The sequence below is a fragment of the Equus caballus genome, chromosome 14 (genome assembly GCF_041296265.1).
Source record: "Equus caballus isolate H_3958 breed thoroughbred chromosome 14, TB-T2T, whole genome shotgun sequence".
Classification (NCBI taxonomy): domain Eukaryota; kingdom Metazoa; phylum Chordata; class Mammalia; order Perissodactyla; family Equidae; genus Equus; species Equus caballus.
Genome location: NC_091697.1, coordinates 48,822,415 through 48,849,941, shown reverse-complemented (window position 1 = coordinate 48,849,941; position 27,527 = coordinate 48,822,415). Strand labels below are relative to the sequence as shown.

Below are 27,527 nucleotides of genomic sequence, written 5' to 3'. Positions count from 1 at the left end.
GTGGCATGTGGGACGCCACCTCAGCATGGCCTGATGAACGGTGCCACGTCCGCGCCCAGAATTCGAACCGGCAAAACCCTGGGCCGCCGAAGCGGAGTACGCAGCCATGGGGCCAGCCCCTGAACAAACTATTTCTGAGAACAATTACACACATTCACTCTGATGCTTCCCTACAGATTCTATATTATTTTATAATTTGCCTTTTGATACTGTGGAGTGTTTAAAAAAATGCTTTCTTCATCTTCTCAGATTTTCCAAATTGGGCTTGTCTGCATTGTAAATTCTGGTCTCACAAATATCTTTTGATATCAGACACTATTGGTTTAAGAATCACTCATATGGTAGAACAGTTGTACGTGAAAATTATGAATAATGCTACCCATATTTGATTCTCTTGATGGGTTTCATGTTATTTCAAACACTAAAAAAAATGTGTTCATCTTTCTTCTTTATCTCCCTTTCTCTCTTCTCTTCCCCCAACACATGGAATTTAATTTATCAGGAGACAGTGCATAAGATGAATTACACTGTGGAAAACATTTTTATTTGCAAAGAAAGAAAGTGGGAGTGTCCTAGACAAGTTAAACATTTGCCATAAAAATTTTAATGTGTAATAGTTCTTAAAATCATAGAGGGGTCAGGTTTTATAGTACTCAATGAGAGAGCAGCCTAGAAATTACTGTAAGTGTAATTTATCACACTTCTTTTAGGCAGCTTATTTTCCATATTTTTCTATTTGAATTCTTCATGACCCTCTCAGTTACAGACTCTTCAAGCTACCTCTGCTTATCACTGCAGTTTAACTCTGCTGTTATAAAAAGAATGTCATATTAAACTCTATTTTATTAGAACACGGTATTTCCAGGGCTAGATATTGCTGCTCTGGGAGCTTTAAGCCAGATAAATTTAAATACAAGTTTAAAGTATTCTTGTTTTAACTTTATATCTTGCCTTTTGGAGCACACATGCCCAAGCTACAGAATTCTACAGAATTTTTCATTTTGATCTGATTTTCACATCAATGTCTTGATGATACCAGTGTCTCATCTGAGTATAAGATAGGTCACTAGGCATAAGAGAGGTAGACGTGTGGGAGAGCATCCTAACTTGCAGCCCATGTGCAACAGCATACCCTTTTTGTCATTATTCTTTATTTCTTCAATTCTTTGCTAAATATTGGAGAATGTATGTTCCCTGAGCAGAGAATGGTTACTATTATGATTACGAGAGAGAGCGGGTTACTATATCTTAAACATACTACTTTTTATGTACTTAGAAATGACTTTTTGTTATTAAGACTATTAATTATAAAACTAATTAAACTCTTTTCCTTAAGTGAGGATAATTTTATTTTAAAACAATTAGAGGCAAGTGAAATCAGACATGATTTTCATTAAATTCTGCAAATTTATATCTAGAAGTTAAAGACAAACTTTTGTTTTAAAGATTTTATTTTTCTTTTTTCTCCCCAAAGTGTCCCTGGTACATAGCTGTATATTTTTAGTTGTGGGTCCTTCTAGTTGTGGCATGTGGGAGGCTGCCTCAGCATGGCTTGATGAGCGGTGCCATGTCCGCACCCAGGATCCGAACTGGTGAAACCCTGGGCCGCCAAAGCGGAGCGTGAGAACTTAACCAGTCGGCCACAGGGCTGGCCCCACAAACACGTTTTTGCCTTTTGAGTTTACATTAAGCAGTCAAGATGTTTTTGACTCTTCCTTGCACTCCTAAATTTGCAGAATTGAAGGAAAATCACAAATCCCCTACTGTCTGAGATAATGAATATTTTCCTCTGGAAGAAAATATAAACATTTCTTGACTCTTGCTAAGATTTTATTTTAGAAAGATTTCCAGCCTTTAAAAGAATAGTTGATTTTAGGTTTATAAATATCATTTCTTTCCTGGACTCTCTCTGAAAGCTCTTCCTGCTAATTCCAAAATTGGCTTCTGTACTAAATGTTGTTACATACTCCCCCTTCGCACTCCCTGGAAATTAAATGTCAAAGCTTCACATTAAAATTTTGAGAGGACCCTGAATTCCCTGAGATTCCCTAAGTGAGAGTCACTAAACTTTCCCTAAATCCTTCCCCTAAAGAAATAGACTGGTCTTCATGGACCTGTCAGGACAGCAAAACCTCAGAAAATGACCAAAACACCTCTCGTTTGACTGGCTTCACATAAGAAAAATTAAAGAGAATTAAAACTGACAGGAACCTTGAGATCATTCATTCCCCACCCGCTGGATTTTGCAAATGAAGATCTGAGGCCAAGAGAAGTGAAGGGATGTATTATAAGACCTAAATTTCAAGTGCTGCCTTCACATTTCTGACCCTCACCGGGCCCCAAGAGCCTAGCCGTGACTTCCTCTGCTGTTGCCGGCTGTGTCCCCAACCCAACGGGAAAGGCTCCACACCTGACTAGTTCCCCTATCAGCCAGACCAGCTACGCCCCACCCGATCTTCAGTCTAATCGGTCTCACTTTCCTACAAGCTGGTGAAATTATTCAAACAAACCAATCTTATCTCCCCATGGCACCCAGGGATTGCCCCAACCTCTTGATACCGAAAAGTCCTCCTCCCACAGGCCCTGCTGGTTCACTCTGTTCCTGAGTGCAACCTTCATCTGGTCCTGCATGCCTTGCACTATCTTCCTCACAGGGGCTGTGAGAATATGTGAGTAACAAACTGCCGCCAATCTATCTGTCCAGTGTCGAGTGTCATATGTTCAGCCAATCCCTCCTTCACCAACAGGGTGACTAGAGGCTGATCAGAACAAAGGATCTGATCAATTTTCCTAATATGGCTAGTGTCAGAATCATCGTTGTATCTTTTTTGTGACTTTCAGATGGTAGTTGACAAAGATGTGATGGTAAATAAGTGTGTAATTGTAACCGTCTAATTGCATCGAAGCTCTAAGAGGATAGTGGTTATGCTAGATTTACTTTGTGTTCCAACTCTAGGGCATAGAATAATGCTGTGTTTGTGGTATTTATTCACTTGTTTAACCATTTTTTTTTTTTTTGAGGAAGATTAGCCCTGAGCTAACACGTGCCGGGCAATCCTCCTCTTTTTTGCTGAGGAAGCCTGGCCCTGAGCGAACATCCATGCTCATCTTCCTCTAGTTTATATGTGGGACGCCTACGACAGCATGGCTTGCCAAGCAGTGCCATGTTTGCATCCGGGATCGGAACCGGCGAACCCCGGGCCGTCAAAGCTGAACATGTGAACTTAACCACTGCACCACCGGGCCGGCCCCTTTAACAAATATTTATCGAGAATCTACCATGTGCCAGTCACTATATACAACAAACAGACTCTGTGTCGGCCTTTTGGTGTTTAAGTATGAAGTCGTCCTGTTCTCCCATCTCCCCTGCAGACTGGCTACAAGCTAGCCATCTTCAGTCATCTGCCTGCAGAAATGCTCCTCTTCCTCAGTGCTTCCAGCTTGATGAAGTCACTACTGGGCTTCCATCCAGCCGGGTGTGCCATTCCTTGTTTGTAAACTGGAAGGGCCAGACCAGGGAACGGCCCTCATTTGCAGACCTGCTGCTTGGGAGAACATTTATAGTAACCTGCCAGTGGATGTCAGTGATGATGACACCCCTGAATGAGAAGGCTTTGTCTTTCTCCAAGACTCCATAGTCCTGAGCATTAGTGCACATGGGATTAGATGCCAAGGGATAGCATAACTTGAGAATCTTTTTCTTTTTTTCAGGGCAGGGGTAAGTGGATCTGTGCCAGTTGGAATCCACAGAAGTCCTAATCTAATCCTTTGGCAGCTTATTTTCTTAAATTCTTCTGCCATATTCCCAGAGACAGTTATCTTCTGTTCCAATTATCTATTGTTTTGTAAAAACAAAAACCTCAAAACTTAGTGGCTTAGAACAACAATAATAACTTTAATTTTTTCTCACAAATCTGCAATTTGGGCAGGGCTTTGCAGGAATAGCTCATCTCTGGTCCACACAGCCTCATCTGGGGGGGGGGGGGGCTTGAAGCCTGGGTATTGGAATCTTCTGAAAGCCCACTCACTCACGTGTCTGTTGATGCTAGCTGCAGGTTGGGACCTTACCTGGACCTCTCAACTAGAACACCTACACAGCATGGAGGCTGGATTCTGAGGAAGAGCATCCTGAAAGAGAGAGTCAGCTGGAAGCTGTGTCACCATTTCTACACCCTCCTGGGAAGTCACACAAAGGATGCTTCCTTTCTGATGCGTTCTGTTGGCTAGAAGCAAGTCACTAAAGGAAAAGGGAATTACACTCCAACTTTTGATAGAAGACTGTCAAAGATTTTTCATATGTTTTAAAACTACCACTTTCCAATGGGATACAAGTGGAACAAAGAATAAGCATAGGTTTTCTTTTGTAATCAGAGAGACTGGTACACATTAGTAGAAATAAACAAGTGAAAGAAAGAAATCTAAATATGTATTAGATTCTGATGTGAGTGAAAGGCCATTTCAAGACTGAATACGTTGGTTGATGTTTTGTGGTTCTGTGAACATGGTCTTATTATTATATGCATTTAGCGATGTCATTCAATTACTAATGAAGTATCCTGCTTCTTACATACCATTATTCCTCAGAAAAACCTTATCTCTAAATCAAATACTTTATTCATAGAATAAAGCACATTTGGTTACCTATTCTGTAGAGCTCTGTTCCTACCTACAATGACAGATAATGTTCGCTGTTTGCTTTTTTCCTCTCATAATGCAGAAAGATGACTCCTTTTTGTTTCTAGAATTTCATGAGTAGAATATTTATGCCATGCTCATTTTGCCCCCTAGTGGCTTCTTATGTCCTTGTTGCATATTTACATTTAATTTTCAAATCTTTAGGAATGTAAGAAGGAGAAGTGCCACTTTGTTCCCTCTGTCTCATGCATCTCATTTTACAAATCAGGAAATTAAGACTCAGAAAACTTGTGGGACTTCTCTGATGGACTAGAAATTCAGTATTGGTGTCCCAGCCCACTAGAAATAAGCCCTACAAGGGCAAGGCAGTCTTGTTCATTGATGACCAAGAACAGTGCCTGGCAAATGGTAGCTGCTCAGTAAATATTTGATAAGTGGTAAAAATAAATGAATGAATGAATCAAGACTAGAACCAGTATCTGTAGATTTCATGCTTTACACGTTTTGCTATGTCGTCTGTCTTATCATCCTCATCATAAAGCTTTCACATAGCACTTGATACTTGATTTTGCCCCACAAATGCTTCAACTCCTTTAACTACCTCACTCGTCGCTTGTTTTATCATTAGGTATATTACATTATCATTCATTTATTCATTCAATGTTAGCGAGTACCAGCTGCACCAGGCACTGTGCTATTTACAAGCTTACAAAAAGCTACTTAAAACATTTTTATTTAAATTTTTAAATATTTAGTTGTAGTAAAAAACACATAACATAAATCTTATCATCTTAAGCATTTTTCATTAGTATACAGTTGAGTAGTGCTAAATATATTCACATTGTTGTGCAACCAATCTCTAGAACATTTTCCCCTTGTAAAACAGAAACTTGGTATCCATTGAACAACTTCCATTACCCCTTCTCCCAGCCCCAGCCGCCACCATTCTACTTTATATTTCTATGCATTTGATTACTCTAGATACCTCATATAAGTGGAATCATCCAGTATTTGTCTTTGTGTGACTGTCTTATTTCAGTTAACATAACGTCCTCCATGTTCATTCATGTTGTAGCATATGTCAGAATTTCCTTCTTCTTCTTCTTCTTCTTCTTCTTTTTGGTGAGGAAGGTTGGCCCTGAGCTAACATCTTTGCCAATCTTTCTCTATTTTGTATGTGGGATGCCACCACAGCATGGCTTGACAAGAGGTGTGTAGGTCTGCACCCGGGATCTGAACCTGTGAACCCTCAGCCACCAAAGTGCAGTGCACAAACTTTACCGCTATGCCACCAGGCTGGCCCTAGAATTTCCTTGATTTTTAAGGCTGAATAATAGTTCATTGTATGGAAATACCACATTTTGTTTATCCATTCATCCATTGATGGACACTTGGATTGTTTCCACCTTTTAGCTGTGGAATAATGCTGCTGCGAACAGGGATGTACACATATCTATTTGAGACTCTGATTTCAATTCTTTTGGATATGTATGCAGAAATGGAATTGCTGGATCACACGGTAATTCTATGTTTGATTTTTTGAGAAACTGCCATACTGTTTTCCACAGTGGATGCATTTTACATTCCCACCAACAGTGCACAAGGGTTCCAATTTCTCCATATCCCGGCCAACATTTGTTATTTTCTGTTTTTTCAGGTTTTTTTTAAATGGTAGCCACTCTAATGGATATGAGGTGGTATCTCGTAGTTTTGCTTTGCATTTCCCAAGTGATTATAGTGATGTTGAGCATCTTTTCATGTGCTTGCTGACCATTTGTACATCTTCTTTGACGAAGTGTCTATTCAAGTCCTTTGCTACAAAGAGGCACTTGTAATTCATCATTTGCTTCCTCTGTATCAGCTAGCAACAAAAGAGTCATTTTCCCAACTTTTTCTTTGATACAGCATATCACCATATATTTGAGATTTGAATAATAATGATAAAATAATAACTAAAGCTTGCATTCACATCTGCACCTGTTACATGCCAGGCATTGTTCTAAGTACCTTACATATATCAATTTATTTAATCTTCAAAACATCCCTATAAGATAGACACTATTACAATCCCCAGTTTACAGAGGATGACATGGAGGCACAAATAGGTAAGTGACTTGTCCAAAGTCGCATGACTGCTGAGCAGTAGTGCCAGGATTTGTACCCAGGCAGTTGGCTTGCAACTCTGTGCACTTAACCACAACGTTATGTTGCCTCTCTGACGTCCACTCAATCTTTTGTTATATCATTTTTTTTATATTGCCTACATCTTTTCTGTGATATCTTCCTGGACAACTCTTCTATATAAGTTTGTATGCCTTTGGGACACTGATAACAAAAAATTAAATCAAATTGATTGCATTGTAAGAAGGAATTCATTGCCCTCGTGGATGGCAAGTCCAGGGTACAACTAGCCTCAGATATGTTAGAATTCAGTGGCTCAAACAGTATTATATCCCCAAAGATCTCAACAAATGTCCTCAAGTCATATCTCTTTGGCTCTGATTGAGCCCCAGACCCATCGCTGGAAAAACCATCGTGGCGGGGAGTATGGGCTGCTCCGACTGATCTGCCCTAATGAGTCGTATGCCCACACCTGGGACAAGGAGGGCATCAATACCACCTGAGCCACAGAAACTCGGGGGACTGGTGGTCCCCATGCAGTGCTACTACCCACCCATTCACATTTTATTTTTTGGGGGGAGTGGAAGGCTGTTTTTCTTCCTTTTCGAGCGAATATGCAAGTGAAATTATTGTTTTTAAAATTTGCTTGGAATGGTTGGAATAATAAAAAAAGTTAAATTGATTTAGTACTTACTACGTATTAAACACTGTCCTAAGTATTTTACATATATTGCTCAATTAATCCTCCCAAGAACTCTGTGGGACAAATGCTATTATCACCCCATTTTACTGATGAGAAAGCTGAGGCGCAGAAGTGCCTGGGTATACCTGGAAGAGAATGCAGCAACCCGCCCTCAATTTGTGATCCAATTTATAAGTGGTGCAGCCAATATTCTCACCCAGGTAGGCTGACACCAGAGGCTCTTCTCCAATTCCGTTATAAAGGAGGTTGCTTGTCATGTACAGAAACTGAAGCTCACAAAAGAAACAGAAGAATTCATCACTTGCGTCAATGCCTGATGTTCACTTCAGGGAAGACAAGGGGGCCCTCACCTGGGCAACCCAGCTTACACTTAATAATTAGGGCTTACACTAGTATCTAAAGGTTATAAATATATAAGGGAAAATATATAAATATGCAGTCTGTTATATCAAGTTTGTGCTAGACATTGATTTTTTAAAAAATGGCTAATGGTTTCTGTTCAGGATAACGGAATGCGATTGAAAATTTAAAAAAAATTATCCATGCTATCAGCCAGAACTATTCATTATCATATGCATTGGCTATTTTATTTAGAAGAACTTTAATAGCATTCTAGTTTTGCAGTTTTTTAAAAAAACATAGCTGCAAAGTCTTTCTCAAAACTTTTTCACCTCTTTTTTTTTTGTTTTGAGAAAGATTATAGCTCTGAGCTAACTGCTGCCAATCCTCTTCTTTTCGCTGAGGAGGACTGGCCTTGAGCTAACATCTGTGCGCATCTTCCTTTAGTTTACATGCGGGATGCCTACCACAGCATGGCTTTTGCTAAGCGGTGCCATGGCCGCACCCAGGATCCTGGACGGCGAGCCCCGGGCCACCAAGAAGCAGAACGTGTGCACTTAATCACTGCGCCACAGGGCTGGCCCCTTTTTCACGTCTTAAAAGGAAACAAAAGGTGTTTTTAACCATTTTGCTTAAGCAAGTACCAAGCTGTCTTCTGAGCGTCCACATTTTCCCTTCAAGGCACTCCCAATAAACAGGCAAAGCATCAGATAAGGCAACTTTCCAAAGGTATGTCAAAGTTTTAATATCTGGCAAAAAGTGATTAATATGAGATTTTTTATATTTTCTTTTAAAATCATCATATTTTAAAGTAGTGATAAAAAATTGCACAAATTGGCAGTGCTAGTTAATGAATTGTAAGGAGGCAGAGGATCATTCTAGAGTCAATTTTACCACTAGATGTGTGATATTAGCCTTTTAGCTTTTCTTGTCCTCAATCTCCTCAACTGAAAGACGAAGGAAAAAAACTGGAATGGAGATGTATCAATTCATCCATTCAGTCAACGACTCTTCTCTGAACCCCTTATGTGCCCAGCACTGTGCCAGGTGCTAGAGATGGGCCTTAGTGAGGAACAAAAGTAGAGGTGATTCCTGCCCTTGCAGAGCATGCAATGTCTTGAGGAGACAGCTCTGATTCAAATAATCACTCATCAAATAATCTAAGGACTCCAAAGGACTTTTCAGTTCCTAACTGTCATGTACATATAAGCATAACAGAATAGTTCATAGAACACAAGTCATCTTAATGTGTTTATTGTTTGAGAGGTCTGATAAATCTCATTTTATTTCTTTTTTTTCTTTTTCTTTCTTTTGTGAGGAACATTAGCCCTGAGCTAACAACTGTTGCCAATCTTCCTCTTTTTTTTTTCCTCCCTAAAGCCCGAGTACATAGTTGTATATCCTAGTTGTAGATCATTCTAGTTCTTCCATGTGGGATGCCACCCTGGCATGGCTTGATGAGTGGTGTGTAGTTCTGTGCCCAGGATCTGAACTGGCGAACCCCAGGCTGCTGAAGTGGAGTGTGTGAACTTAAACACTCGGTTACGGGGCCAGACCCCTCATTTTATTTCTTAGACTCATTTTCTTCCAGACTGCTGGCCATGGATATTGCAAACCACTCATGACAATTTTCTACCTGTCAATGACATAATGCCTTGTCCTGGCTCATTATTGTAATAGTAGTTACTATGCATATTGAATGCATAATTTCAGATAATATTTCAGTCTTCATTTTCATCTCATTCTTAGAACTGTTTTTTTTCTAATAGGGAGAGACTGAAAAATAATAAGGTCTTATCCTAAAATCTATAATAGCAGTTGTGATGTCAATGTTTCTTTCAAATAAAATTTAGAATTTCAAAGATAAGAATTGGAGAGAGAGAGGGGGAGAGAGAGAGAGAGAAAGAGAGAGAGAGAGGTGTGTTTATTTTTATTGCTACCGTAAAATATCTCTTGGGTTCCCCCTTTCTTTTATATTTAAAATTTCTAGATAGAACATAGATAGAGAAAAAAGTGAGATAAGATGTCTTTACTGATTTATTAATGACTGCAGAGTAGCAAGAGGTAGATTTTTAAATTGCTTATTTGTTTATTAAATTTCTTCTCTGGCAGTTGATCTGTGGATTGCTTCCTATCCCACAAGTCAGGTTGTTAATTAAATCTTCTGTAAAAGTTTTGGTTTTATCTGTAAAAACTATCCTATAGGTTCCACGGGTCTGTAACTTGGGCTGAATGTGTGAGGGGAGGAAGCTATTTGTTAAGAGCTAACCGGTAGCCCCATGAAGGATATTTTTGCCAGCAGCTCTTCTACTCCAGGCTGTGGTTTCATGAAAAGATATTCACACAAGTCATCGTGTTTCAGTAACCACCCCTCCAGGACCACCGGAAATGGGTGTGGTTGGTTTAGTAGACAGCATTCTCCCCTCTGAGTCTAGCTTATGCATACTGCCGGACTGAGAAATCATATCTGGAGTTGTTTCTCATTCAGATGGGCAAGAGGCTCCGATAACCTGCAGCTGTTATAGGTTTCTTTCTCCTTGTCACAACAGCAAGGCTGCTTTGATGTAGAAGAGGATATGCAAATGTTTTGGTTGGTAATGAACTTGTTCAATTCTTAAGATTTCATCTGGGTTTTCTGTTGATTTGATCCTTCTCTGCAAATTTTCCTTTGGTACTTCTGAAAAGCTGATAATATTTGCCTTGGCCCACTCTCAGACTTACTGTCGTGTAGTGGTAGAGACTCCTCAAGGCCAAATTCTCCTCTCAGATTTTGTTTTCTTACACCTTTCAGTAGAAGGTCCATGAGAATATCAAGTTAGTTTTAACTATATTGTAGTTTAGTTACTACAAACTACAATGTGGTATAGTTTATTAGAGTTATGCATCTGGAGGTGAGCTTTCTAATCCTAAACTCTTTTCTTAACCCGTAAAAGATACTTAACCAAGAGTGGCCAGGCTGACGGTTACTGGGTAGGACTTTCAACTTCTGGCAAATTTGTCTTCAGGCAGCATCAGGAAAGGACTGGAATAGGGGTAGGGGGAGGAGAAAGGACAGGCGGGTGGGCGTGTGTAGGGTGAAAACACCGGATGAGTAATGTGATAACTATCCTTCCCGATCAAATACTCATCCCTCTCCCTCCCCACCACATACACGCGCGCGCACACACACACACGCACACAGAGGTTGAGAACCGATACTGAACCACAGCCTTGAAGAGCTAATCCTCTTAAACACAAGTGCCAAAAGGAGCATAAAAGGTCAGCTATGGATGCTAAAATCAAGGCAAGCTCTGAAGCCACGTTAAAGCCTTATACTCAAGTGGGGACCTTGTGGCGCCACTAATTTGCAAATATTTTGATAAATATGATGAATAACAATGGTATCGAAGCATTCGCTTAGACTTTTCAGCTTTCTACATTATGCCAGACTCTATATTGTAGTTAAATCTGTTGGAGTAACAGCTCTGAAAGTATTTAACGCATAGCTCTTAACCTGTTTGGGGAACACATACTGTTTTGAAATTTGCCTGAACTCTGAAATTTCTAGAAAATGCACAGCAGGTGCATAGAGTCTGACACACGATTTCAGGGGGTTCATAAATTTTGTGAAGTCCACACATGGACCTAAGTTAAGAACTTGATGTTTAACGCAGATTATGCTAGGTAGTGAGGACTTCATAGAATCCAGTTTTTCTGTCTGAGTGACTGTGTTGCCAGCCACCTGCACAATGCACACAGCCTTCGGTTTTCTCAGGTGGTTTGCCAGCATCGTCTCCCCTTTTCTCGTCCATTATAACATGGCACAGTCATCTCATTATAATTTACCTGGTTGTCACATTCCTCACCCTTTTCTGAGGGTAGTTAAGGTAGATTGCTCTCTTGTTATATTCATTCCTTTTCCAGAGTGATGCTAAAGACTTTATGTGGCCCCTGTGTCAGAACTACTTATTTCCTGCAGGATGAGGCTGATAAACCACAACCTGTGAAGACAGACTGGGGAAATCCAGCAGAAAGAGGCTTTGGAGAGAACTGCAGATCCGTTGTGGGTAACCAGGTCCAGAGAGAGCAATGAATTGCATCAACAAAATGAATATGTCTGCATTTTGATGACCCCCACCCCACCCACAGCCAGGCACTTAGTCACTCTTTCCTCTGTGTCTCCTCAACTCTATTATAGCTGCTATCACTGCACTGGGATTATTTGTTTACGAGCCTGTCTCTCTCACTAGACTATGAGCAATTCCAAGACGGAGTCCATGACTTATTTATCTCTGCGCCCCGATCCAGTGTCTGGGTTAAGAGTGCAGGCTTTGGAGTCAGACTGTCTGCGTTCAAATCCGTGCTCCGTGCATATGAGTAGGAGCACTTGGGCGAGCTGCTTAACTTTCTGAGCCTTGGTTTCTCTTGCTTTCTTTTTTTTTCTTTCTTCCTTTCCTTCAAGTTCCTTTGTACCTTAAAAGTTTCACACTAATAATGTTTACTGGTTCATCATGAAGAATAAATGAAATGATACTTAGCACAGTGACAGTTCCATTTTTACTACTATTGATTGTTGAACGTTTTTCCTTACTATAGTTTACCTGCTGGGGAAAAATCCTTTTAAGCCTAAACTACTAACCCACCTCTTTTCTCATCCTTTGTCCCCTTTGCTGCTAATGGCCCACCCCTGCAACATGGTAATTGATATTCTCCTCATCTGACGTTATTTCTCACCATTGTACTCACCGTCAGCTGACATCTAATATGTTTATGTGTTTCCTGTCCAGAATGTGAGCTCCAGGAAGGAAGGGGCGTTGGCTAGTTTGGATTAACTGCCACATACCTATCGCCTAGAGTGGTGCCTGGCACATAGAATCTGCTCAACAGTATTTGTTGAATGAATGAATGAGTGGATGCACATAAAGGGTCCTCACTCTCTGCTGTAGGTGAGCCTCACCAATGATCACTCAGTGTCATGCATTAAATGTGTGCATCCCTTCACTTTGCCAAATGGTTGTAGAGCACCTTTTCCCTTTGTTTCTCTTTCTTCCACAATTAGGGTGGGAAGAGAAAATATTTTCCAAAAGTGTTATAAAAATGAAGTGATTAGAACTTCAATGTCAAAGTCACACTCATTGAGTGGTAGGTCCTTTCCCTGAGGAGTGAGAAAGGAGACGGCGGGGAGAAGGGTGGAGGAGCTCTCTGTTAGCTTGTGGAAGTGGCTGTGACTGTGAAATTTGTTTCTGTCATTCCTGCTCCAAAACTCGCAATGATTACTCATTGTTTACAGATTTAACTCAAACTCCTCAGCAACTCTCCCTCTCTGTTCCTTCACAGGTGCCTTTGCTCCAGCCAAATTGGAGCACTTCCTGTTCTTCTGCGAACTCCTGTGGTCCTCTGTAGGCACACACTTACACACACACACACATTTACGTGCTTTTCAACTGATGTTTTCCTTCGTCACAGTACCTTTAACTTCTGTTTTTCTAGATTCTACTGTCCTTCAAGGGGCAATTACGATGTTGTCTAGTCAGGATGCTTCCTCTAATTCATCTCCTGTTCCCCCACCTTAAGCCCTGAAGGCAGTCAGCTGAGTTCTTCCTCAGGTTCCTTTAAGAACTTTTACCTCTCTTTTGGGGGCACTTGCAGCCTTTGCCTTACAGAGCTGTCTCTAGACTTGTCTGCTAAGTCGTCTCGAGGGCCAAGACGGTTTCCTTTCTGTTTTTCTATGTTCACCAAGCAGTCGGTGAATGTTTTTGAGTAAGTCTCTGGGTACATAGCTGCATATATCCATTTTTTTAGCAGTACAAAAAATCTTTAGGGCCTGTCTGATGATAATATGTTAAATATAGGGTATTTATCTCATATGATCGGTACAGGTGACTTTCTTTTGCCGTCTATTCTGTAAAAGGCAAAACAATAACTAATGTAAACATAGAGCTGGGCTTGTATTTCTTGAGACCACAGTGAGAAGTGGTCGTTTTCTCACAAGGTTTAGCAGGACATGGAGAGGTGGTAGACCAAGGAGGGACCTCATTGCTAACTTTGTTTAGGGGTTTGAGACGTAGCAACTGGAAAGAAACAAGCAATTGAAACCGAGACTCACTTCGGGATCCTGGGGAAATGAACAGGATTACTCAGGGTAACTTTCAGTTTCTCCTCTAAGAGGCCTCAGGTTGATGGAAGAGACTGTGATAACACTGCCCCCTTCTGTTACTCTGGATTGTTAATACTCGTGGCTTCCCAAGTCTGGTTTGATGATCCTGACGTGCATTTTCAATTTCCAAGAAATGCTTGCTTAAGGCAGAGAGAAAAGAAAGTCATATGTTCAATGTGAGGCATGATTTTATTCCATCAAGTTCTCTTTTTTTATAGTTAACATGACATTAAATTTTGTTGTGAGGTATTAATTCAACTGTAATTGGATATGATATTTCAGGGGAATGGATGAAGTCAAGGATCATAACAAAATTCATCAATTCATGTATTTATTTGTTTTCTAAGGGGCTACTCGATTTCTTCTAGCTCCTAGAACTTCCCTATTTATTCCCTTGGAAGTTAAAGCATAACCCCTGTTTGATGCATTGTGGCTCTTTCTTTGAGGACAGAATCTCTCAGATTAGGAGCAGTTAGAGTGGTGAATGCTGGTTCTTCATGTATCAAAAGCCAGCACCACTTTCTCTGAATAGCACTGTTTGTGAAATGACTTATCTCAGAACTTTTGAACTGCTTTGTAACTCTTTTTTTCCTCTCCTTGCAAGCCCCTTTGAATGTACCTCTGAAGTAGTTGAGGCCAGATAGTATAGGGCTTTGAATCATACCAAGGACTTTGGACTTTATTCTATAAACAACAGGGAGCCAATTAAGATACCTGGGCAAAGAATGGCATCTTTAGAAGGATGACACTGTCAGCTTTGTGTTGAATGAACTGAGATGAAAAGGCTTAGAAGGAGGGAGAACGTTAACAGGTCCATATTGTAGTACTGCCACCAGTACCTCCATGATGCCTCCAAAATCCTCACTAGTTTTTCCTCATTTATCCTCTCTCAACCCTAGTATGAGGCACTAGCATTTATCGCCTGGATCCCTGCAACGTCCTCTTCTCTGATTACCCTATAATCAATCTTGCTCCCACACAACCCACTATCCCCACAGCAGCAAGAGACAACCCAAAACACAAGGAAACCAGAACATGTCACATCTAACTTTAAACCCACCAATGACTTCCCATCGTACTTAGAATGAAATCCACACTCCTGCCGTGGTGCATGAGGCCCAACACAGTTTGACCCTGTCTGCTTCTCAGACCTACACTCTCATTTCTGCTTACCAGGCTCCAACTCACTATTTTCTTGGTTTGAACAAGCCAAGCTTAGTCTGACGTCAGATATCAGGGCCTTTGTTCTTGCCATTCCATCTGCTTAGGACATGCTGTTCCTAGAATTTCACATGGTTGGCTTCTTGCCTCAGCTCTAATATCACTTCCTCAAAGAGTCTCAGCCTGTAGTACCCCATCCTCTTCTCTTTGTTTCCCCACCCCCAGGGCAAGACATTTTTTATATATCATTTGGTTCTATTTTATTCATAGCCCATATCACTATTTGAAATTATCTTGCTCGTTTATTTCTTTACTTGTTTAAGATGTGTGTTTCTCGCCTAGAATGGAAGTTCCACGAGGGCAAGTAGCTTATCTACTTTTTCACCTCTGGGTCCACGACACATAGAGCTGTCAGCTTGTGCTGCACCTAGCTCAGGGTAAACACTCAGTAATTATTTGTTGACATACGAATCTGGGTAAAAGGTAAAGAACAAGGATAGGACAAATGGAAATGGAAGAGAAGAGATAGTTGGAAGAATTATAGTAGAGATAAAGTGGATAGATTTAATTATTGGATATCAGGAGCCAATGGAAAGGAAGGAATCAAATGATGGGTTTTCACTTGGACAGTAGAGAAAGGCCAGTGATGCCATTAACTCAGAGAGACCTTGGTAGGATATAACGGATGGGAGTGGCAAGCAGATATTGGGCTTTAGACTTGAGTGTGAGATGCTGGTAGGTCCAAGTGAAGAGGCCCAGCGGGTATGTAGAAGCTGGAAAGAGGCCAAGGCACAACAGAGTTGGAGTCATTTGCATAAAGATTATAGTCCACTGAGACTGAATCAGGTCAACAAGAGAGAATATGTAGCGGGGAAAGAAGAGAACTGTAACAATGTGCAGATTTTTGCCCAAACATCCTTGTATACAAGAAACCATGCTGGGACAAGTGACATCTAACAAATGAGAAGCAAGGGCTGGAGCTTCATGGGGCCAGGGATGGTGGCACTGACAACTTGGCAAGTAGAGAGTGTTTTATCCGGATAAGAAACAGTAAGACACTGCCATATGGTGCCCTTTGGCCTGCCCAAAACATCTCTCAGTAGGAGGCTCTGCACCCCAAAGGGAATCTGTGTGTCCTCTCTGCTTTCTTCCCTTCAAATCTGTAAGGGGTCCAGAGTGCAGACTGGCTAAGGTTAATGATGTAGCTCTATCTTCTGATCTAGGGAGCTAATAATCTAAAACAGTTTGGCAAAAAGATGCATAAAAAAAACCCCAAACCTACATTTGTTGAGCTCTCACTTTTGGAAGCACTCAATATGCATTCTCTTATTTAGTTTTCACAAAATCTCTATAAGGAACTACAATTAATACCTGTTTGATGGATGAGAAATTGTGGCTAGAGAGGGAATGAAACTTTCCCAGCTGGTAAATGATAGAGCTGGGATTCGACCCCATATCTGCCTGGTCCCAGAGCCTACACTTTTGACCGTGACACCCTAATGCTTCCCTGTGTAGAAAATAAGCATTTTTAGTACTTAAATTTTGTTTCAGTAGTTCTTTGTAGGTTTCTTTCCCTTTCCATTGCAAAGTTGTGAACATTAGGTTAATAAATCAGGCAAACTTTATTTGCAGTAATAAAAGGTGACCAAAATTACTCATAAGGTTGTCCTTTTGTGCTGGACAAAAGTAACTCTTTTTCTTTTATTGGAGCTCCTCTGTGTTGCACAATTGCCTTAAAGAACTATTGCTCCAGAAGGTCAACTTCCCCAAACCCTCAGGATATCATTAATTATAGGGCTTTTAGGGTATCTGAAATAGAAATAGTGTTTTAGATCCTGCTGCCCCTCCATCCCGCAGCCTTAAACTATAGGCAAACCCCATTTGTTGTGGAAGCCTGTTTCTGGAAATGATTACATTAACTAAATTGGTGCTATACATGATTATTGCAGCAGCACGATACCTTGGGGATGTGCTACTGATGTGATACTTTGGCAATTGCCCTTCTTTCTCTTCAAGTCTCCAGAAGGTGTGTTATGCCTCTGGCGATAGATTTCTTCTATTTATCCTTTGCACTGTTGTTAGTCAGTTTTTCCAGGCTGCAGTAAGGCTTATGCTGCCCTTCAAAATGTCAAAAGAGCTCTACAAGGCAACAACTCTGCTGATCCAGGTTTCTTAGACTACCTCCTTGGAGGTATTTGGAGCTGTTGCAGTGAAGCCTGCTTGCTGCCATTCAGTGTCTTCCTTGATCTTTTGTAGAATCCTCAGCACTAGCCCTTGCATACATTTTGTCAGCCATTGTGAACCAAAGTGTTCACCGGCACAAAAGCAATGGCAGAAAGAGGGACCTGATGGGAAAATAAATGATTGGGAAGGGCCACTTAAATGGCTCCGAGTCTTCATTGGCTGAGAACCAAATATAAATTAGCTGTACGGACTAGTGCTCTAATGGCCTTACATTTATGTATACATATAAAATATTTCTGAGATCATCAGGACTGTAATGAATCAGCCTGATTTAGGATAGCTCTAAGTGAATTCTAAATGAGTGTCTCTCTGACGTCATGCCCAGTAGTGTGTAGTGATACAAGGTGGCACTTTCTTTACCCCGTCAATAATTTATTAATGGGCACTTTGTGCTAGGCATGATGTTCCTTAGAGTTTCAAAAATTGACTTCATTTTGGTTAGCTCTGTGCCTCTCTCATAGAACTTTTTCCAGTTCTCTTAACAGCAATCAGTGCTTTCTTCCATGCATCCAACTTGGACACAGAGTAAGTGCTTTCCTTTTGCCCAGTAAGTGAATAAGTTTTGCCCTGATGGATTATCAGCTTGCTGAGGGTAAGTCTCATGTCTGCATCATCTCCACATCCTCTGCAGTATCTAACATAGTTCTTTGTACAAATAGATGCATAAGTATTTGAGTAAATGGGCAGTAACTTTCTTTCTTTACGCTTGTAGGCATAAAGGTCATTGGGCAGAATGGCAATAAAAAGAGTGCATTTGCTTACTCTCTTTGCTGCAAATAAGAAAGACATCACTTCTCCATCCATAGCCCATTTATCTAATTTTTCATCTTAATTTATGATTTTATTCAATATCCAATCTAGAGGTAATCTTAGCTTCTGTGTCCAGTATGATGGCACTTCAACAACATAGATGTATGTAACTACTCTCAAGATCCCATTTAAATACATGAAAAATTCAAGGGGCTGATCAAGAGACACCAGGTTGAATCCAGTTTCTGTCAGATACATAAATCTTTTTTGTGTCACTCCATTTGTTTGTAGGCATTCTTTTTCCTGATTAATGGCAACCAGATTTATCAGGAAGATATATGACACTGGCTCCATTGCAAACAATTGCCTGATGTCCTCTGGCAGCCATTGGAACCACACATTGCACACCAGCCTGTCATTTCAAGAGACCTTAGGGTAATTGTGAGGTGTACTTGAGGCTCAGATCATTGTCTGTAAAGGTAACATGCAATTTCCTTGGCAGAAGCTGTGCAAATCTGTATCATACAGCAAAAGAGTGATGTTTCCCAACTCACGTTTGAACTGTGCTCTTGGCCCCTAAAATCTTGTGGCCAGTGTGTGTGTTTGTATAGGTCAATCATTACCAGGACTTTGAACCACACGCCTTACTCCATACACATTTTTGGAAAGGATGCAGAGTAACTGATGCATAAAATGGCTAGATTAGAATTGCCTGGTACCTTGTCAAGACATTTTTTAAAGTAAATCATATCTTTTTTTCAGCATCTAAGCACTTAAAAAAAAAAAGCCTAGGACTTTATTGTTCTGAGAGAGAGTCTTATCCCAAAAGCAGTTTCTTATTTCTAAAAGCTTCTAAATTCTGGAACATAAACATAGAAATCTATATTACTCATCCTTTTGGATTCATGAAGGACCAATTCTGTGATGATCGCAAACATTTATTTTTCATTTTGGAATCGTTCTCCCATTTGGAACCAACTTTTCAGGAGTAAAGAAAATTAGACCTTCCATGTGAGATCAGACTCTTGTTGTATTCAGCTAAGATTTCTGGATACCATTGTCCCAACTGGTAGTTTGTTCATTCATTCACTTACTTCTGTTTTCATTCATTCATTCACTTTTTCATTCTAACAATCTTTTGACAAATCCTTATTGAGTGCTTTCTCTGTGCCAGGCACTGGACTAGGATCGAAAGAGTGGTGATCTATGCTAGGAACGTGTTGTTACTCTATGTGATACCAAATCCAAAAACTGGGTACATATTGAGGATATTTAATAGAAGGAACTATATGTCTGAATAAGTTTAATGTAGTTAAAAGGGGGATTTGGGATCAGACAGGCTGGGTGTGACCTGGTACTGGGTGAGACTTAACCTCTTGGATTCTCTTTTATTCTCCCCACAGAGCCAACAGTTATGGTTATTGTAGGAATTAAAAGAGATAAGGTATGTGAAAATGTCTGTCAGGTAGAGTTAGTTTTATTTGTTAATTTTATTAATTTGTTTGGCCACAGGCACAGACATGTATTTTAAGAAACGAGTGTCAGTGAAATTTTGAAACTGGAAACTTCGTGATGTCTTACTCTTCCAAGGGAGCTTCTTTTAAGGGTCTTTATTTCATTCCAGTTTAACTCCACACTGGGTGCTTGAATGACCTCTTTGCAGTAGCGAGTTAAGAAAGGCTGCTTTTGCAGACAGTTGATTTCTCTGGGACCTGACCAAATGAAAAGGTCCCTGCTAGCATGGAGAACTCAATGTTTTGAGAAATAAATCGAAATCAACTACCTTATATTCCCAACCAACAGCTCGTTTCAACATGACCCTGTCAGCTTCTTAACATATTGTTTTCTTGGCCATTCTGAAGATACGCTCTTGCTCTTGCAATTAAATGCAACAAGCATCTATTGAACTTCTTCCAGATGCCAGACCCTGTGCTGCCTGCTGGGGGGTACCAAGATGAATGAAAAACAATTCCTGCTCCGTGGATTTCTTACAAATAACTCAAGAGACAAAGAAGAAAATGCTCTGAATACCAAGTGGTATTCAGAACAAACCTGAAATTCCCAGCTCTGACTTCTCAAATCCTCTAATAAAACAGTTCAATTTTGTTCCTTGAGTTAAATCTTTTCATTTGTTATTGGGTCTTTGCCCTTCTCTCTTCCTGCGGTTCCCCATCTGCAGATGCCACTGATAAGATTCATTTCATCCTATGAGAATGACATGTTTGGATTTAGAAGTGACAATGCCTTCTACAAACAATCACTACACCAAAGTGTCTGTGCTGAATCACTGTAAAATGATGTGAGATATTTTGAATGAGCCAGCCGTTCATTCGCTTTCCCCCATTCATCATCATTTGAAAGGTATAGCTACTTTCTAAGGCAGGAGAGTATGTTTTTAAATGAACTAATTATCCATCTGCAAGGATGAATGTGCTTAGAGTTCCCAGTGTCCCTTCCCTTTCTCCTAGTTCCCTCCTGACAGGGAGAAGCAGGCAGGAAAAGGGATCAGTCACATCACCAGCATGAATGAGTAATGTGGTACCCTTCCATCCACTCATTTACACAGACTCATGGGGTGTGGGCAGAAAGCGGAAGAAGAGGGGCAGAGGAGGTGATGGAGCCAAGCATAAATATAATCACATTGTCCATTACTTATTGAATATTTGCTATTTGCCAGGCACTTTCAGAACATTATCTCTAATCCTTACATCAATCCTGCAAAGTGGATATTTTCATTTGTAATATGTACATAAGGAGAATATCCTCAGAGAAGTAAAGTGATCAGCTCAGGATCATACAGCCGGCAGGTACTTCTTTCAAACGCTGTTTTGCCTGATTCTGAAGCCTGCTCCTTTTCATCATAACTAAGATTTTCAAACTCAATTTCCTGCAAGATTCTTCAGGGGATTCAAGAAATTCCATTTATGCATATATAAACTATTTAGCAAGAAAGAAAAATGCACTCTAGAGACCACTGACATATTATTGCAATTTCTGACTGTTTTTTTAAAGAAATAAGTGTTTCTGAACTCAACATCTAAGTTTATTCAGATTTTTAGTACACCTTGTATCTGTTGCATGTTTTGGAATGATGACAAAGATGTCCTTTGAAAAATGGATGTCCTCAGTAGGGGGTAAATGTTGACAACTACTGGCCTACAAATTACGCTAGTCCTTTATCAAGAGATATATTAGATAACACATAGCAAACATAACAAGGACTCTGCCAAAATGTGTATTACAGTATATGTAACAAGAATCACACAGTGAATAATACAACATGCAGGGAAGGACTATAGGGCCAGGCCAGGGGAACCCTCTTTTGTTTTTTATAGCTATGCCTAAAACATTGCATGTGTATTTGCTGGAACCCATTGTTTGCTAGTGGGCAGCTATCCTCTATTTTTTTCTCACTTGCCTATCCATTTTAAGAAATAGAATCTGTATTTCTGTTGGTGAGGTTTCACGCTGATGAGATCACAGTTTCAAAACACATATGTGGAAGTTGGTTTTTCTCAATTTCATGGCCAAATCGTGCACTCCTAACTTTGATTATTTGCTCCAGAAAAGCTTCCTTATTTTGAAGGGGAGCTGAAGGCATGACCACACATCCATACCTACTGCAGAAATGTGTACAGAAATGCCCCCTCTCTGGCTCACACACACATAAAAATATTAGACCCTACTAATACAGTCAACAGTGTCGCATCATACTTTCTTTTCAGATGGACATAACACTTTTAGAAAATCTCAGATCCCAAAATGACAGCTCACTTGGAAGAACTCTCTTCTGCAGGCTTCCATGCTGAGGCACCACAGCGACGTGAACAGCTTTGGCTATCAGTCGTATGTTACGAGAGTAGAGTTCAAGAGCATTTTCAGGGAGAGACTGTGAGAGAAATGACTAGACTGAATGTTTGTCGCCCCTTCAGACTTTCAGGTGGATCTGAGGCTGCCCCGGGTGACCTCGAAGGGTCTCTCCTTCCAACTTTCAGATTACACATCTGATCCAGATTCTCTCCCTGAAGGCTTTATGTTAACAAGAAAGCACTGTTTGCTGCCTTCTTCCTCTGTTTCTTACATAGCAAATTTACTTCCTAGTATGTCTCTGAAGATTGGGCAGCTGTATTTTATCTTTCGTTTGTGATCAGTCACAGAATCTCTATAAGGGGAGACAGCTTCATTTTACAGATATGGAAGCAGAGGCCACTGAGGTTAAGTGGTTTGTCCAAATCAGGTGTGAACTATGTAGGACTAAAAGCTGCATACGGCAGCCGGCATCTTTCTGCAAATAAGAGGCAGTACTCAAGAATCTGGAACTTTCTAATCTTTGTCTTCTATTGGTATGATTTTGAGTATGAGTGTATGTTGTATGTGAGTGTTTGAGTTCAGAATTGTATCGAATTCAGCTTTGTATCTGAAGTACCCAGCGCTGTGCTGGATACAACATACATATGCAATAAATCCGAGTGGACTGAATGAGAGCGTACCGGGAATGAACCTTGTCTGACTGAGGAGAGTAGCCTTTTCATTTTTGACCAGTGTGATGCTGATTATTCTCAGTTCTCCATTTTGCCACCCCATCTCCCCCACCAACGCCTGAAATCCACCCATTAATAATGAATACATTTATAACAAGCAATGATCTTTACCTGAAACAGCATGGTGGGAAGAGCAAAGATTTTGGAAGTAGAACTGCATCTCAACCTTTGAGCATCTTCTATAACTTCTTTATGCCTCAACTTGAGTCTAACAACAACAAATACAGCTGCTTCCACCACGATCACGAATTCTACTGGTGTTTATTAAGCACTCCCTAGAGTCAGGGGATGTGCTGGGGGTCTTACATGCATCATAGTATTTAATCTGCACAGCACACCTCAGAGGCGGGCCTTCTTATTATCTCCATTTTACCCTGGCTCAGAGACATTGAGTCTCCTATCTGATGTCACACAGCTAGTCAGGCAGAGCAGGAAGAGGAGTAATGACTGTTGTGAGAACTTGCTTCCTCGCCCTCCATCCACAGTAGCTATTAGGATGATGATGATAATGCACCAGTCCTTGGGGCATTAAGCACTATGAGTGCAGAGCATCTTAGTATGAGTAAGCTTCTGAGACCAATTCCCTCCCCATAACACTCAGCATCAAAGTGATCTCTGCCTGAAGGGAGAGGAAGCTTAAGGACGTGCTAGGGGGTGAGGATGTGGGAAGTGATCACATTATTCCAAAATTAAAATTGTCCTTTTGAGAATGCACTCTTCAACATTCAGCTATGAGGGTGGGTGAAAGTAGGGAACAGGAAACAGAAGCTAAGACACATTTTATCCATTCCAAAATTTACCCATGGTGTGTCTTGATGTGCCATGGGCTTGAATATTACAAAGAACAGAATGGAACATTCTTCCTTGCTCTTCCCTTAAGAGAAACTGTTGCTGTACGTTCAGCCTCCCACAATGTTTCAGGGGACAGCTGCCAGGAGAGAGTAATAACGCCAGCAGTGTTATCTGCTGACACGGACAGGAATACACTTAGAGCCTAGACTTGGCGGCTTGCCTCTTGTTCAGGCACCGAACGGCCGGGCTTACTGACAACCTCCCTGAGACATACTCGCTTACTCCAGCACTATTTAAATCTCTGTGTATGGTGTAGTGCTTGGTTTCCTTCAAGCCTATTATCTCTTTTGCAACCCTGAGACTAAAGGAAGAGGAAAGTGTATGGATCAGAGGACGTTAACTGGGATCAAAGAACCCCAACATGAATAGGCTTTGGGCCAATCTTGAACCAAACCCCTGGCCTCTCTAAAGGTCAGAGAGAGGCCCAGACCTTTCGATTTCTTGAGGCTCCAGGAAGATTAAAATGTAAATATGCCTTAAAAAGCCTAGCAAAACAGTTATATTTAGCTCTTTACAATAATAAATGAACATTTTTAGTATAAAACAATATAAAGCAATACGACTGTGCAAAGCCCAGGATATTTACCGGATTCATTAAAAAATACAAATTCAGAGTGCACTTCACGTGGTGTGGTCCGATCATGGATCCCAAGGCTAAGTTGTCTGATGAATTATTTTTTCTTTTTTCAATCCTCAGAGTGTGTCTCTGCGAGTGTATGTGTAATCTCATTTCAAAAAGAAAGTTGACGGTCATAACGTGAGGATTGCTGGGAATGTGAATCCACGGTCACGTAGCCTCCCTGGGTCCTCTCTTTACTCAGCCCTTTCTGAGAGGCTCTGTCCTGTCCCTAACATTGACTGCAAACTTTTATTTTTGTGTGTTTACTTCCTACATTTCATAAGATTCTCCAAAAAACATGTTAAGAACTATTTGTCTCAAAAATAGCCTACCCTAGCAAACTCACACCAATGAATAGATCTCTCTGTCTCTCTCTCTCTGCTTTTTTTTGGTGAGGAAGATTGTCACTGAGCTAACATCTGTGCCCATCTTGCGCTATGTTGTATGGAGGACACTGCCACAGCATGACTCAGGAAGTCGTGTGTAAGTCTGCACCCAGGATCCGAACCTGTGAACCCAGGGCAGCCAAAGTAGAGCATGCGAACTTAACCACTATGCCACGGGGCCAGCCCCTAGAGCTCCTCATTTTTGAAATTCAGAATACTCTTCTTTTAAATTGTAAGATCTTTCAGCCTTGAAATTTAACTTAATATTAAAAACTCTTCAAAACAACTTGCTGTTTTTTTCAAATGTGTAGTAATCTTGAAATTCTTCTTGTTTTCTTTATTTACCTCCTCTCCATCCCTGTTCTAGAACACATAAGCTTAAAAACAAGACATTAATCATACTGAATAGGCAGTGGTCTAAACTTTGCCTTGTTACTCCATAGCTGTGCGACCCTGTGGAAGTGCTTTCCCTCTCTGGTCCTCAGTTTCTGTATCTCTAAGATGGGATGGTGATTTCCATTTCTCAAGTTCCTTCTAGATTTAAAAGACTTTCTTATTGCTATTTTCCACTTCCTGTGAACTGTCCCCAGGATACTTTAATACCCAATCATCTCCAGAGCTATTGTTATGATGTACTGGCCTACTCTGCTAGAAATAAAATATTTACTTACTTTTAACTACAACCAAACCCAGTACTTACTAGTCACAGATTCAGACATTTTTTCCCTTGACCTGGTGGCAACTAAATGTTTATTTTGTCATTATGGTGAACAGTGCTTGCCTGGTAATGCTCAAACCATTATAAAAACTTGAAAATAAAGAAAAAAGCTAACATTTGGCTCAGGTAAATTGCCAAATACAGATCTGCACTGATAGTTTAGGGACACTAGATGGCGATATAAGTGCATCAAATGATAAACGTTTCCTTGATGGAGCCCAAGTAAAATCCCAATGATTGAGGCCAGATCAGGTTAATACATTAGTTAAAGAAACAAAGTCAAATATAATCAGGTGTCGGAGTGTTAGCTAACACTCTGAATGTGTCCAGTAACCCTTTACTTATTGGAAGAAAAGATTGTTAAATTAGAAATTAATTTATCCTGCTGTTGAGTCTATGTTCTAGCTAATTCTTGGGGCAAGAGTTTGGCAATCAACATATCTATCCCATTATACATACCTAATTCACACTCTCCTCTCCATTTTTGGTTTCCCTTTTTTTCTTTTTTAACAGCAATTGTTTGGAATGGAGTGCACCTCACATATATTATTCATGGATGAAGTACTATATTCTTATTAGGAATGTGAGTCCTAAGACACTGGCGTTTTAAAGGGGAAATGGCCGACTTACTGTAAGCTGTTAGCTGGGCCGTTATTGACTGGCAGGATCAACTGGAAGCACTTTGTTAGTGGATTATGTTGCCCTGGAAATGCCTTCCTGAAACTCTAATGATGCACTTAAGGGAGCCCTCTGGGACAGGAGTAAAATGTCTCTTAGCAGGCGTGCCTTCCACCAGAGTCCTCTTGGGATGAGTGCAGAGGGGGCAGGGGCAGGTCCAAAGAGATGCTCAGTGCGGAACCAGCCCCAGAAAAAGGTGCAGGGAATAACAATTTCTTACAGGTAAGCTAAGATAATGACTTACTGATGTAAATCGTGGGCTTTCTGAGGGTACCAGTGCTTCATATATTCTTTTGAAAGAGCGATCATTAATTCCAGAGAGACTGTATTTATTTATTTATTTATCATTTATTTATTTGCTAGGGGAGCAGGGGTAGCAGAGGGATGGGGAAGGAGGGAAAAAACGAGGAGGGCATTTAAAAGAATATGGTTTAATCCTCTTTGATTAAACAAAAAGCGCCACTTTGTAGCTTAAACGTTGGGGTCATTGGGGTCATTCGCTGTGCTTGTTTTTAAAAGAAGCTTTAGAGAGCAAATTTGCCCTTCAGCAGAAATTCCGCGCACGTGCAAAGGGTTTGTTTGTAGATTTTTCAAATGAAAAATCACTCGTGTTTATCTCACCGCTGGGGGTGGGGGGCGGTTCTGGGGGATGGTGGCGGCGGCGGCGGCGGCGGTCTAAAAACAAGAAAAGGCAAAGCAAAGGCCCTCGGAAACTCCGGGCTCCGGGACAGGACCGGGAGGGAAGTGGCTGCGCGGCGCTGCGTCCCCGCCCCAACCCAGAGCGCCCGGGAGTCGCGTGCCCACGGCCGGAGCGCGGCGTCCCCGTGCCGTCTTGGCGACCTGTCACCGAGGAGGACGTGACTCGGAGCTGCCTCCGCTTTCTCCAAGCCATATTCCTTTAAGATGATGTAATAGTCATTTCCCTGGATGGTTTCTTGCCTGCACTGCTGAAACAACAGCCTCCGAACTGCACTGGGAACTGTGGAGCCACCCAGCTCCCAGAAGCCGGAGCCCGAGCCCCCCGCTGGCATCTCCGCTCTGCTGCGGCCACCAGCTCCCCCAGCTCCCACCTGGCTGGGAACATGGGAGTCGGTTTGCCCTTGTCGGCAGGTGGGGTGGCTACCTGGGACCCCAGCGGGGCACATCCGTCCTTCTTTCAGCTTCTGGGCTCTCTGAAAAGCTTCTAAGTCCCGGTACCTCTGGCAACTCTCTTCTGCTTTAAGGATTCTTTCTAAAGGTTTGATTTTTTTTTTTTCTTTCCTGGAGAAGCTTTGGTTGAATATTTTTCTCTGTTTTGCTTCTTCAACCCAGCCACGTCTCATCGCGGTTTAACTTTTTGGTGACTTGTTTTAACTTGAGATTGGGAGTGAATACATACATACATACATACATACAAATATACATTTATATAAATATTTACATATATATATATAACATTATTTTCTAAGAGCACATCTCTGGCACTTTTCATTGATACCTCTGTCCTTTACCTCTTTGGGATTTGACAAGCTCCAGACTCAGGGTGGCTGTGGATTCTGACTGCTTTGCAAATGGGCATTTCTTCCCCAGAACTGGGTTTCCAGCACCCACTAAGGTAAGTTCCAAGGTTTATTGCTTTTCTTGTCCAGCTGGAAAAAAAAAAAA

General features: G+C 41.0%; 1 protein-coding gene across 4 annotated transcripts in view; it reads left to right on the top strand.

The window, feature by feature from the left end:
• The first annotated feature begins 25,998 nt into the window (after window positions 1–25,998).
• The window catches only part of KCTD16 (potassium channel tetramerization domain containing 16), a 234,608-nt gene continuing 233,079 nt past the window's right edge, over window positions 25,999–27,527 (top strand). Inside the window, exons 1-2 of one of the 4 annotated variants that reach the window (XM_005599333.4) lie at window positions 26,710–27,120; window positions 27,393–27,477. The gene's annotated coding sequence lies outside the window, so the exon portion shown is untranslated. Of the gene's footprint in view, window positions 26,106–26,537; window positions 27,478–27,527 lie in introns of those variants that run through there. The other 3 variants (XM_070234024.1, XM_014730599.3, XM_005599334.4) reach the window with 3 other exon arrangements.